This window comes from Marasmius oreades, chromosome 7, assembly GCF_018924745.1.
Source record: "Marasmius oreades isolate 03SP1 chromosome 7, whole genome shotgun sequence".
In the NCBI taxonomy this organism is placed as follows: Eukaryota; Fungi; Basidiomycota; class Agaricomycetes; order Agaricales; family Marasmiaceae; genus Marasmius; species Marasmius oreades.
Window position 1 is genome coordinate 2,039,229 of NC_057329.1, and position 12,247 is coordinate 2,051,475.

The window sequence follows — 12,247 nt, forward strand, 5'->3', positions numbered from 1 at the left end:
TCGGGTCGGGTTTCTGAGGGTCAGGGCTCACCAAATCTCGAGCCCCCGCCCTAGCCCTCGATAGCCCTAAGCCCGGGGTCAGGTCAGGCTTGAGCCAGGGCTCATGAGTCATCATATTTAGTCATTATGTATCACCATTTCTGGACACTATTGTGATGTTATCTGTGTAATAACAAGTAGAATTAATGTTGTGGGATGAAAAGCAATGTTTTGGCAGCACTGTGAGCTATCATTCCCATCTGAGCATATGATCCAAAATTAAATAATCAATAATTGCACCAGAAATGATGGTAATTAGCGAAAATCATAGTATCATTTATATAACTTGGTATAACTTACATGTGTTGATAAAGAAGGCGGCGAAAAATGTACGGATAAGCGTCCTATAATGGTAAGTATCCCATGTGACTGGGCCCCAGGCCTTGAGCCGGGGTCAGGGCTTTTCAAACTCCAAGCCCGAGCCCTGACCCCAATGAGCCCTTCCAAGAGGGTCAGGCTGGGCTTCAAAAGCCCAGGTCAGGTCGGGTCAGGTCAGAGGGCTTGAGCCTGACCTTCAACAACACTATGTGCATGGAACGATCTTGTGTTGCATAAGATTAAATACCAGGCTTGGTTAAGAATCATCCAATGGTTTGCTGGGATTACACTACCAAAACTGGCCTATGTCGTACAGATATGTGCTACTTTATATATACACCACCAACTTGCACCGAGGTCCAGTTGAGGTCAGATGTTTCTGTTGATCGATGTTCACAGTCGACCCCGAGCGACCTCCCATTGAGGTCAATAGAGGTCAGAAAACAAATGGGGAATTTTTTGATGATGAAGGGTACCAACGAGAGGATGAGGTTAGCAGAATTACATAGTACTGTCATCATTTTAGCATAAGCCAATATACTTACGAGAATTTTCTTGACAGAAAACGAACTTGTGAAAACTGTTAAGTCAATTTAGACTCCGACTCTACTCCACGCATCACATGATGTTGTTGACATTTTCCCCATCGCAACATGTCTTTCTTCTCTTGCTTCCCTCACTCATCCTCCACAGTAGGTTCAAGTTTCAAGAGGGCTTGGTGGTCTGTGCCCACCCATGATTAATTTTTCCAATGTGAGGACATTCTGAAATTGGTACATCTCATATTATTAACTCTATTCATTCGTCCTCAGTCGTCTTATATCTCAGGCCAGCCATTACCTTATGGCGTAACAACAAAGTTACTCAACACCCTCAAAGCCTTTCTGGCTGCTGGGGGAAGACTGCCAATAGCAGTCCATTATTTGGTGAGCTTGTACACATTTCGTTCTCAATTCAAATGTCTCACTGTCTCAACTCAGCCCCTTCGGACTGTCATTGAAGTGCAATGGCGCTATGCCAAGCAAGCTCTGGACATCAACGACCCTGACCTAACTAACTGGAGATGGCAGCTGGGGTATTTGCCTGAATGCAACAAGTTGAGTGCCTGCCACTTAGTCGTAGGGTTGAACTGACACATTGCAATTTTGTTTACAGGGTATTACCTCATGACCGACCGACTGCCGCTTGTATGGCAAGTTTATTTTCCTGAGTCGATACTCCAAGATGAAGATGATGATGAGTAGTGGAATGAAGAGTTGCATGGTGTCTGCTAATGGGTGATGAATACTACTCAAGAGTCAACCTAATATCAGAGCTATGGAAGTAGCACCAACACCAAATCAACCCAAAAACTAGTAAACCTCTGTGTAAAGTCTATCAATAACTCTACACACCAGGAAAGATTGCAAGGGTGGACTGCTTGACAAAGGTTATGCACAAGATCACAGTCTCAATATTATATGAAGGTTTTGTCAAATCAAGTTGCAATTGCAAGTGTAAAACACCACAGCTATGGGGTTCAAAGGGTTTGTATGAAGCTCTGTTTAATGTCCAGTGGACTAAGTGGGACTGTGAATTTCGTCTATAGTAAGACTAATTTGAACGATTGGAGACTATTGCCCTTGACGGACACGAAAACTAAGTCCTTGGCGGACACGAACGCTAAGACCCTCGATGGATCACGAAACAGTAATCAAGACCTCAGCGGCCTACGGATGGATAGTTCTCAAGTTTGACCTTGACGGTCTCGTTTGTTCCAAATTTTATTGTTTCACTGCACAAAGACAGGGCAAATCTCTCTATTGGTGTCAAGAGCAGTTACTCATGGGCAACCCACTCAGGACTTTCCTACACATGGGTAGTACTTTTTAATCTACGGATACATGAGCTGCTTTTATACTACTTCTACGCTAGCTTTGTAATCCTATCTCTACTTGTTTCATCTCTAAAAATAATGCACCATAGCTACAAATCCACGCAGAACCTTACCGCTAGGGACCACTACATGTGCAGAATCTTGTCTATGGAGCTTTTCCGTATTTGAATCATATGTTTTGGACCAATCTGTACTGTTCTTCATTCTTGTTTCAGCATGTAGAATGGACCTACATAGGCGTACCATATGGTATTTCCTGTCTATGGACCTTATCCTGCATTTCGACATTATCAAATCATATGGACTTTGTGTGTCCAAGTAGCTCCAGCATATGGATCCAGAGTTCCGAATCGCCATAGCACATGAACAGCATGGACTCCGAGATCTGTTGTTCATTCCTGCCTGGTTCCTAGGTGCTCTATCTGTGATCTGGGATCTGTATCATGTCTTTTTGTCTTTTCCTCAGATCGGGACTCAATCTACAGTCATATCAAATTTCTCCTAGTCTGCATGGTCCTATGTCCGATTCCTTGTCAACTAAATCCCCTGTAGAAGTAGGTACTCCTAGTATGAAGGTCTTTTGACTCCGTTAAGTTCTGCTACGAACGGTTCTGTGAAGACTACAAGTCTTCTAATAGTACAATCCCTTGATATGCCAGTGCATAGTAGAATGTAGAGAGTAGAACTCGGTGAATTACCACTTAAGTCCTCTGCTCATAGTGTTCTACAGGTTTCGAATGGTCATACAGTTTTCTGACACAATCTACGGCTCTCTCTAACTGGTCTAGCTGCGCCTACGGCACATTCTACTAGTGGCACTAGCTTTAACTAGCAATTCGGGCTCACTCTAGTTCTTAATACGATAAATATCGCTCTGTAGCACTGTTTAAAGTGCAAAAAGAACCTTGTAGCATAGTCAACTAAGTCGCATTACCGCCTGGGGTGGCAGCCAGGTTGGACTCTCGTTCATGTCTTTGATTCTGGTGTTTAATATATCTACTGGCTGCCATTGTATCTATATGTAGTATCAATGATATTATTCAGTGGATACCCTATTTCCCAGTATTGATTAGATATAGCAAAAAGCTCCTGGAACTGAGGTTCCATAAACATCATTTGTTTTCCCTGGCCCTCAGTGAGACCTCAGCATTCGACCTCTGCCAAGGTCATATGGATGTCCTGTGAGGCTCAGGTAATATTCGGGTAAAACATGGCAGATTACGGGACCCTCGAGCTGACCTCAACGAATGTATAATTCGAGGAACTTCGACCTCAGAGCTTAGTGGGCGAGGAACCTCGACCAAGGTCCGCTTCCCGAGGTCGTGGGGACCTCGCCACAGGTTGGCGGTGTAGCCCATAAACTCAATATATAATGAACATATGTTGACCCTGCCATAACAATGCCATAACACAGTCCAGCAAAGGGAATTCTGGTGTCCCTTGTACCTCCCATGATGGAAATGGGTCCAAATGGCATATTTTACCTATCAGAGGTCAATGTATGCAACAGTAGGGTAGGAGAACCACTGGAAACATTTATGCTGAGTTTTTATGTCATTGTCATGTGCAAGTCATGTGATTCTATATATCATTAACATATGTGGAGACAGATGGTGATTATATAAGGTAGCACATATGTTGGCTATCTATTCAACTATTGGCAGTGTAGGTAGGACATCAGTAAACAATCATTGCTGACTTGTCCAGCTTTTTTTGGCTTTTTCCCCATCAAAAATATGAGAAAGCTGACAAGCCACAATCTATGTCCCTTTTGGGACAAGTCAGTGCTGAATGCAGACACGCAAATAGAATTAAATCAAATTACACAAAATTTGGAAAGAATTGAATACTGTAATGACAGCTTTTCGGTTTCTCCTATCTATATATAGTTAAAAAAGCGGTGAAAAGTAGCTTGTGGCTTGTCTGCCATCAAAAAAGCTGAAAAAAGCCTAAAAAAGCTGAAAAGCATTATGTTATTTTGCTGATGGAGGTGGAGGTGAAGGTAGAGGTTGAGTTGTATTCATTTTAGGTCAGGACTTTCAGATCCATACACTGGGCTGTGATCTCAGACTGCGCCAATTGCAAGAGATGCAAGATGTCAAGAACAAAGGAAAACCTTGAAATGTGATTTATTAAATTGTAGTCCCAAAATGTCTCCTTTTACAAAAAGCCTACAGTGCAAACTTTGGTCGCTGTTACCATCCAGTCAAAGCTGTGACTGGTGGCTTTTTGCGAGGACTACTTCACCGGTGGCAATAAAGATTGGTTCTCATCATCATTTGTTAAGTAGCCTCAATATCATATATCAGCTCATTCGCAACAAAGAAGGGACCGGGACTGGATGGTCAGATTGTGTTATTGAGTACTGGAGTCAGGGTGTCCCAATTCATCTCAAACAGCCCATCTCCTCATCAGGCATGCTTACTGCACCAGAGAACCGTTCTGAGGAGAGGGCGTCATAAGACTTTCAGTTTCCTACCTATTGTTAGTCAGAGCCTTGACCCAAAACAATAGTTATTGTGGTCAAAAACAAAGACACTACCTTTCGAATTCTCAGAGAAACGGCCAGGTCGGTATCGCAGTTAAAACCTACTAGTACCTAAATAAACGCATTTTTAATGTTTGTATACATAATATGATTAAAATGGGAACAGAATATGAGGATTGGAGCAAGCCCAAGCTGCTAGTCAAAGCACAGGTCCATTTGTGGGTTATCCAAAGTACGAAAAGTACAAAATACCCTATAGATGAGAGTCTTTGACGTTCTGAAACCTGTAGAAACCAATGAAGCAGCCTTTTAAAAACCTTCGTTCATTTGCATAGGCCTTGTCTCACTTGCAAATACTCGTAGCAAACATGGGGACACTTGATTTTACTATCAATTTATTGATTTCTTTGATATTGGTTGAAAAGATGGAAACAACTCTTAGAAGTATGTCTGGAAGTAACAATCAGGCGGATGTAACTATCTAAAGTCCATTTCGGACTTAAAGGAACAGAAATAATGCTGGTGGCTGTAACTTACAGCTAGAAACAGGTAAAGGGGTGGATGTCGTCGATGTCCGGTCAGAAAGTATATTCTACCAAGAAAGAACCATAGAAACAACCCCTGGAATGTAGATCAATATGTTTTGGACTATTCCAGATTGGATAGAACAAGAGAGAATAAGGGAGCACATGGGGACTCACCTTGGAAAACAAAAAGGGGTCAGGGTGCCTCCACATGCAAATGTCGAAGATGTCCGACTTGGAACAGGAGTAAAAGAAATAAGAGGAAAAGAAATAAGAAATACTATATTCTGGACAGTTTTATATCTAATTGACATGTACTATACCTGATTAAGGGTACTTTGGTACCTCTGAAAGGGATTTCTTTATATTTTCGACTTTTTACTATATCTTCAACTTTTGATTATTATTCATTCAAAAAGCGTATATAAGGAGGGGTGGTAGCAGCAGTGTTTCCCCAGTAACCTATGACAGAAGCCTAAGTGCTTTCACTAGAGGACTCTGGCTCATACTTTGCCCCACTTCTTTGAATTTTGGTGTTGTATTTGGAAAAGATTAGATTTGAACTTTGAATTTGATTTGAATTTGTTGCCACTTTGGTACTTGGAAACTTTGAACTTGTAGAGTCGCTTTGACTTGAATTTGAATTGAATTTGATTGGTCTATTTGAACTTGGAAAGAATTGAACACCTCCTTGAAGTAGTGAACTTCATAGAAAGCCTTTGTTATTGTGAAATTGTGAACACAGAATAGAATTTGTTTGAACCATATAGAACCCCACTTTGAAGTCTTGTCTTAGAGTTCTCAGTGAACCTTGCTGAGAGCGTCCTTTGATACCAACCTCCACAAATCAACTACGCTAATTGCTAGTGTTGGGTTTGGTTTTGTGCACTTTGTACTTGGAGTGTGTTTTGCTGCACCTGGTAGTAGTTTTTAGTGCTGTTATCGGGGAGCGGATATTGATCCTGGTGCAAGCCGGAGGACATGACACTATCCAGTTATCCAGGTTTATACGAGCAGCAGCACACCAAAATAAAAAACCAGACGCAGCACATAACACATTCAGTGCAAGATGCAGCCCACCAACCGAAAAGGTAGCACACTGACTCAGAAATCAATTTCTGAGTGTGCTACCTTTTTGGCTGGTGGGCTGCATTTCTGGCACAGTGTGCTGTTATTCTGTCATGGTTTTGGGAATGGAAATTCATAAAACAATCATGTGACTGTTTCCCACACAGCTACAAGGGCTTGGAAAATGGTCACATAGTTGTTTCACCCCAAAGCATGCAAGGAATACCGGCAGTCACTGGACTTGGCAGCACAGCATTTTCTCTTGTCCTCCAACATCCAACATCCTCAGTCCCTCCCTTTTCTGTTCTAAATATGTATTATATTGTCTATAAAATAAGTATGTACAATAGAATACTATTTATTACTGTCTGTTTGAGGTGTTTGAGAAGGAGAGCAGGGCAAAAAAGGACAGGGGATGTTGTTTATTGAACGACATCAACAGCCACATGTGATGTCATCATGTCAACATGCCAGTATGTCATCCCCCGAACTTATTATGAATTTCTGTTCCTGAAACCACAACAGAATAACAGCACACTGTGCCAGAAATGCAGCCCACCAACCAAAAATGTAGCACACTCGGAAATTGATTTCCAAGTCAGTGTGCTACCTTTTCGGCTGGTGTGCTGCATCTTGCACTGAATGTGCTATGTGCTGCATCTGGTTTTTTCATGTGTGCTGCCACTCGTTGAGCCCGCAGCTATCCCTATGGTCCCATTGCTAAACTTGAATCTTTCTGGGCAATGCTGAGTCATGGTATGGAGTCAACAAATGAACATTTTCTAAGTGATTAGAGGGATGTAACAACTTAAGTGCTGACAGACACTCACCTGTGGCAATCATAGTCTTTCTTGAGGACTGGGCTTCCAAAAAGCGTGAATCTGACCCCATCGCCTTGAATTTCTTGAACATATCAAGTAGGGTCACAGAATCCTTCAAGGCAAGGAAGTATGGAATTTTTATTGAGGTGCCACCATCTGCATATAAAAGCATGTACCATGCTAATGTGACTTAGTTGACAAGAAATCAGACATAAGACCACACAGACTAGGAGAAATTTGATATGACTGTAGATTGAGTCCCGATCTGAGGAAAAGACAAAAAGACATGATACAAATCTCAGATCACAGATAGAGTACCTAGGAACCAGGCAGGAATGAACAACGGATCTTAGGGTCCATGCTGTTCATGTGCTACAGGAGTTCAGAACTCTGGATCCATATGCTGGAATTACTTGGACACACAAAGTCCATATGATTTGATAACATTGAAATGCAGGATAAGGTCCATAAGCAGGAAATACCGCATGGTACGCCTATATAGGTCCATTCTACATGCTGAAACAAGAATGAAGAACAGTCCAGACTGGTCCGAAACATATGATTTGAATATGGAAAAGCTCCATAGACAAGATTCTGCACATGTAGCAGTCCTTAGTGATAAGATTTCCTTGGATAATAGAGGAAGACTGCATGGATTCATATCTACAGTGTATTCTGTATATTTAGATACAAGACAAGTACTGATAGGATTACCAAGCTAGCATAGGAGTAGTATAAAAGCAGCTCATGTATCTGTAGATAAAAAAAGTACTACCCATGCATAGAAAAGTCCTAAGTGAGTTGCCCGTGAGTAACTGCTCTTGACAACCAATAGAGAGATTTGCTCTGTCTTTGTGCAGTGAAACGATAAGAGTGATTTGAGCATATGAGACTGTTGAGGTCAAAACTTGAGAACTATCCATCCGTAGGCCGCTGAGGTCTTGATTACTGTTTTGTGATCCATTGAGGGTCTTAGCATTCGTGTCTGCCAAGGACTTAGTTTTTGTGTCCGTCGAGGGCAATAGTCTCCAATCGTTCAAATTAGTCTTACCATAGATGACATTCACAGTCCCACTTAGTCCACTGGACATTAAACAGAGCTTCATACAAACCCTTTGAACCCCATAGCTGTGGTGTTTTACACTTGCAATTGCAACTTGATTTGACAAAACCTTCATATGATATTGAGACTGTGATCTTGTGCATAACCTTTGTCAAGCAGTCCACCCTTGCAATCTTTCCTGGTGTGTAGAGTTATTGATAGACTTTACACAGAGGTTTACTAGTTTTTGGGTTGATTTGGTGTTGGTGCTACTTCCATAGCTCTGATATTAGGTTGACTCTTGAGTGATATACTTCGCCCATTAACGCTCTTCCACGGCTCTTCGTTCTCGACCTCCTCCATAAATTCAAGCTCACACCCTCCAGAGGATTGACTTTGGGGACCACAACATCGTCAAATGGTCTCCTGGTAAATTTTCCATATATGCAATCTTCACACATTCCACTGATAGATCTATCCGTGATGTCTAGGCCATCTACAAGTGACTGGTCAGCCATCCTTCTGATGGCTTTCACGTCTCCATGACCAAAGTGTACATGCCACAGCTCAAGACCCACTGGCCTATTTTGCGATCTGGCACCTTGTACTGCCACTGCTACTGGTATGTCTGTTACTTCAACTTTGTATAGTCTTGTCGAGCTGCTAAGCTTCTGAAACTCTCCGTCAACAATAGTTTTCTGTGTTTTGGGATCAACGATAGGACCCTATTCCCCCAGACACTATGAAACCCTTTCAAATCTAACACCAGGAGGGAAATCAAGTTCATGGTGAAAGAAGGCGTGTACAACGTGGGTATCAGAAGACGTCTGTCATGAACTGAACCAGGAGTAGTACCTGCTGCCGACTTTTCCTCCTATACAGTCAACTGTGGTTGGACTCGGCATACGATCAAGGGAGATTTCATGTGAAAGAGGTCGATTCATAGGAGAGTACTCCTAATCTTAGAGAAGGGGTCATCAGTATAGGAGTACAACCCTTTCTACTAGATAGGTATATAAGGAGTACTTAGGGGTAGATATTTCCCTAGAATTTGATCTTCTTTGTCCTTTGTCCTTTATCCTTTGCCTTCCTTCGTATCCTTTCCTACCCTTACTTTTGCCTCTGCCCCATTCACTCTGTCGCTTGACGTTGTCCAGGTCGCTTTTATTAGGGAACTAGCTGTCTAATTGTAGTCTGGACTCGTCCTAGAGTCCCTTCTCCAGTGTTAGAGTACAGGATGGGGTACACATGGATTAGGTTACAGGTATGTGGTACACTACACTGGTGTACGTTGGGTACTGTCTATCGTATGCTCTCGTTGTCATTGGAGTACCGACCTGTGAGGGTATGGTCCTCATCATAGGACACTCTCATCATCAAAGGTCTACTCTCGTTATAGGAGTACGGTTCGTCGTACAGCTCACCACACAATTCACGGATATTCACGATACCGGACATCATCATTATTCATTCTCCTTGGTCACCAGCTCTTGTCATCCTCTATTGCTGATAGGCCTATAGGATGGTCTGCCAGCATTAGTCTGGAGTACGATCTCGTAGTAGGTCGGAGTACCGGGGTTTGGTACTCCTCGGAGTACGCCCTACATGGGTGTTGGGTTGTTTTAGGCATATGCTATCCTCAGCATCAGGGCTCGAGGCCCAGCATATGCATAGGCGGTTCACCCTCCTGACAACGTCGAACCCCTCCATCCCTTAGATGAACTCCAAACTTCGCAATTCCCTCTCCTTCTGCCTGGAATCCATTGCAGCTGTGTTCCCTGCTACAGTGCCAGGCTTGAATGTTACAAACTGGGCACATTCAGCTATGCATGTAATGTTCGCACCACTATCAAGGTATGTCGGAAGACTTGATTGACTGGTATTATTGGCTGAATTGTATGTAGAAGCAAGTACATTGTTCAACGTTCTACCTGAACAACTATCTACCATTCCATGGTCTGCCTGATACAATCCAGATCTGGAGGTCATGGAATGAGTAGATGCCCAGGGATGGTCGAACATCGAAGACATACCAGCGTCGGTCAAATCCCCCAAAGCATAGGTCTCAATGGGCGAATAGGTGATGTAGGATGCAGTGGCCGTTGGGACATTAGCAGCACCAGATGAAGTGGAGGTGGATGGGGTGGCAGTGCTGACAGTGAAGCAAGGTTCCTTTCCTTTGGGTGCCCTCCACCACTTAGGAGCCTTTCCCTCCTTCCCACCTCCAGCAGCCCAACAGTCTACCTTGAGATGGCCTGTGACACCACAATTCTCACAAGTTGGTCAAGGACCTTTCAGCCAAGTAGTGGTGGATAAAGCTGTCAGGTCAGTAGCCATAGTGGCAGGAGAGTCTTGATGTAACCATAGCCAGTATTTGGTAAGTGCGGCTATAACATCTGTAAGAGCAGTCTTGCCCTGATGCATCTGGACAAGGGCAAACTAGGAATGGAAACTAGGAATGGGGAAGGGAACTGAGAACAATTGAAATCATTCTCTCATTGTCAATGGCACAGCCAACATCATTCGTGACTTTGCAAAGTTTCTTGAGGGTTTTGAGGTATTCCTCAAGATTTCCTCTTTCCTCGAGTTTAATGGCTTCGATCTTGATGGCAATGTCATGATGAATCTGAGTGGAGACTTCAAACTTGGATTTCAACGTGCGCCACATCTCTACTGCAGGCATCTTGGGCATAATGCCATGTGCATCCAGATCGACAATATTCTGATAGATCAATCTGGATACGTGGCCTTCATGCCACATTCACTTGTCAATAGTTGGAGTGGTGGAGCTGGGAGGAGTAGTGGTCTGTGCAAGAATAAATGATGGAGATGTTGACTCTGGTTTAAGGATTTCGCTGTTGAGGTAACCAAGGAGCCCCTTTCCCTGGAGAAAAGAGGTGATGAAGTCTCTAAAAGACCTGTAGTTCTCAACGCCCTTGAGACAGCACTCGTCAGGAAAGACAGCGACATTTGCGAGAGATGAAGACATGTCGGATATGAAAAAGAGGGGTAAGGGCACAAGCAATAGGACATTTCTGACTGCGAATCTGTAGAAACACTAATAAGTAACCTCAGATGTAGGAAGACAACTGATAGTGTTGCACCTGTAGAAACACTAATAAGTAACTACAGGGTAAATAGTAATTAAGTAAGAACAATAAATAGACAGATAATAGATGTACTCACCCTCAGATGTAGGAAGACAACTCAGGGTGTCAAATCATGTAGTGACAGTATAAATAAGGAAATAGTATGTGAAATAACGAAGGTAGAAACAGAGATAGGGATAGGAATGGAATGAAAGGGAAAGGGATAGAAATGATCGGATAGCGATCGAGTATCTATAGCTACAGCATGTGCCATATCATGTATGTTCCTCAACAGCTTCAAGTTAGGCTCACTGGTATCGTGCTGAAAATCGGATTTAGCCTTAATATGCACACTTTAATCATTTTATTAACATTTGAGTTATAAAATAAGAGAATGTAGGACTAGGGTGAGCCCAAACTACTAGTCAAAGCACAAGCCTCTATGTGAGACTTTAGCAGTATGAAAAGTACAGAATCGGAAAGATGAGAGACTTCATGAGGTTTCGAAAACAGTAGAAACTTCAAGAAGCAGCCTCTTAAAAACCTTTGTATTTTGGATAGAAGGCCTTGTCTCACTTGTGGAATGCTTGGGGCAAACATAGAGAATTTTATTGAACACTTTACTTTGACTTCACGAAGTATTGTTGGACAACTCGGACTTAAAGGAAATAATGAAGGATATATTGGACAAAGGACCTACATGCGGACTTAGGATAGAAATATCCGATGCCCATGAAGTCATAGGAAAAGGAAAGGATTACAACGTTCCGAAATATAGGAAATCTAGACCTCGCGAGGTTGACATGACAGTTGTTACTAGAGACAGGAACAGAGGAAATATGTCATGGACGGTGACTGGTTCTTTTCCTTATTTAGAGGACATCAGGACGATGGTGACATAGGAGATATGTTTCCAAGGATATATGGGCAACTCAGAGACCTCAGGAAGTCTAGGCTCTGTCAGTGTAACATGGATACAGAC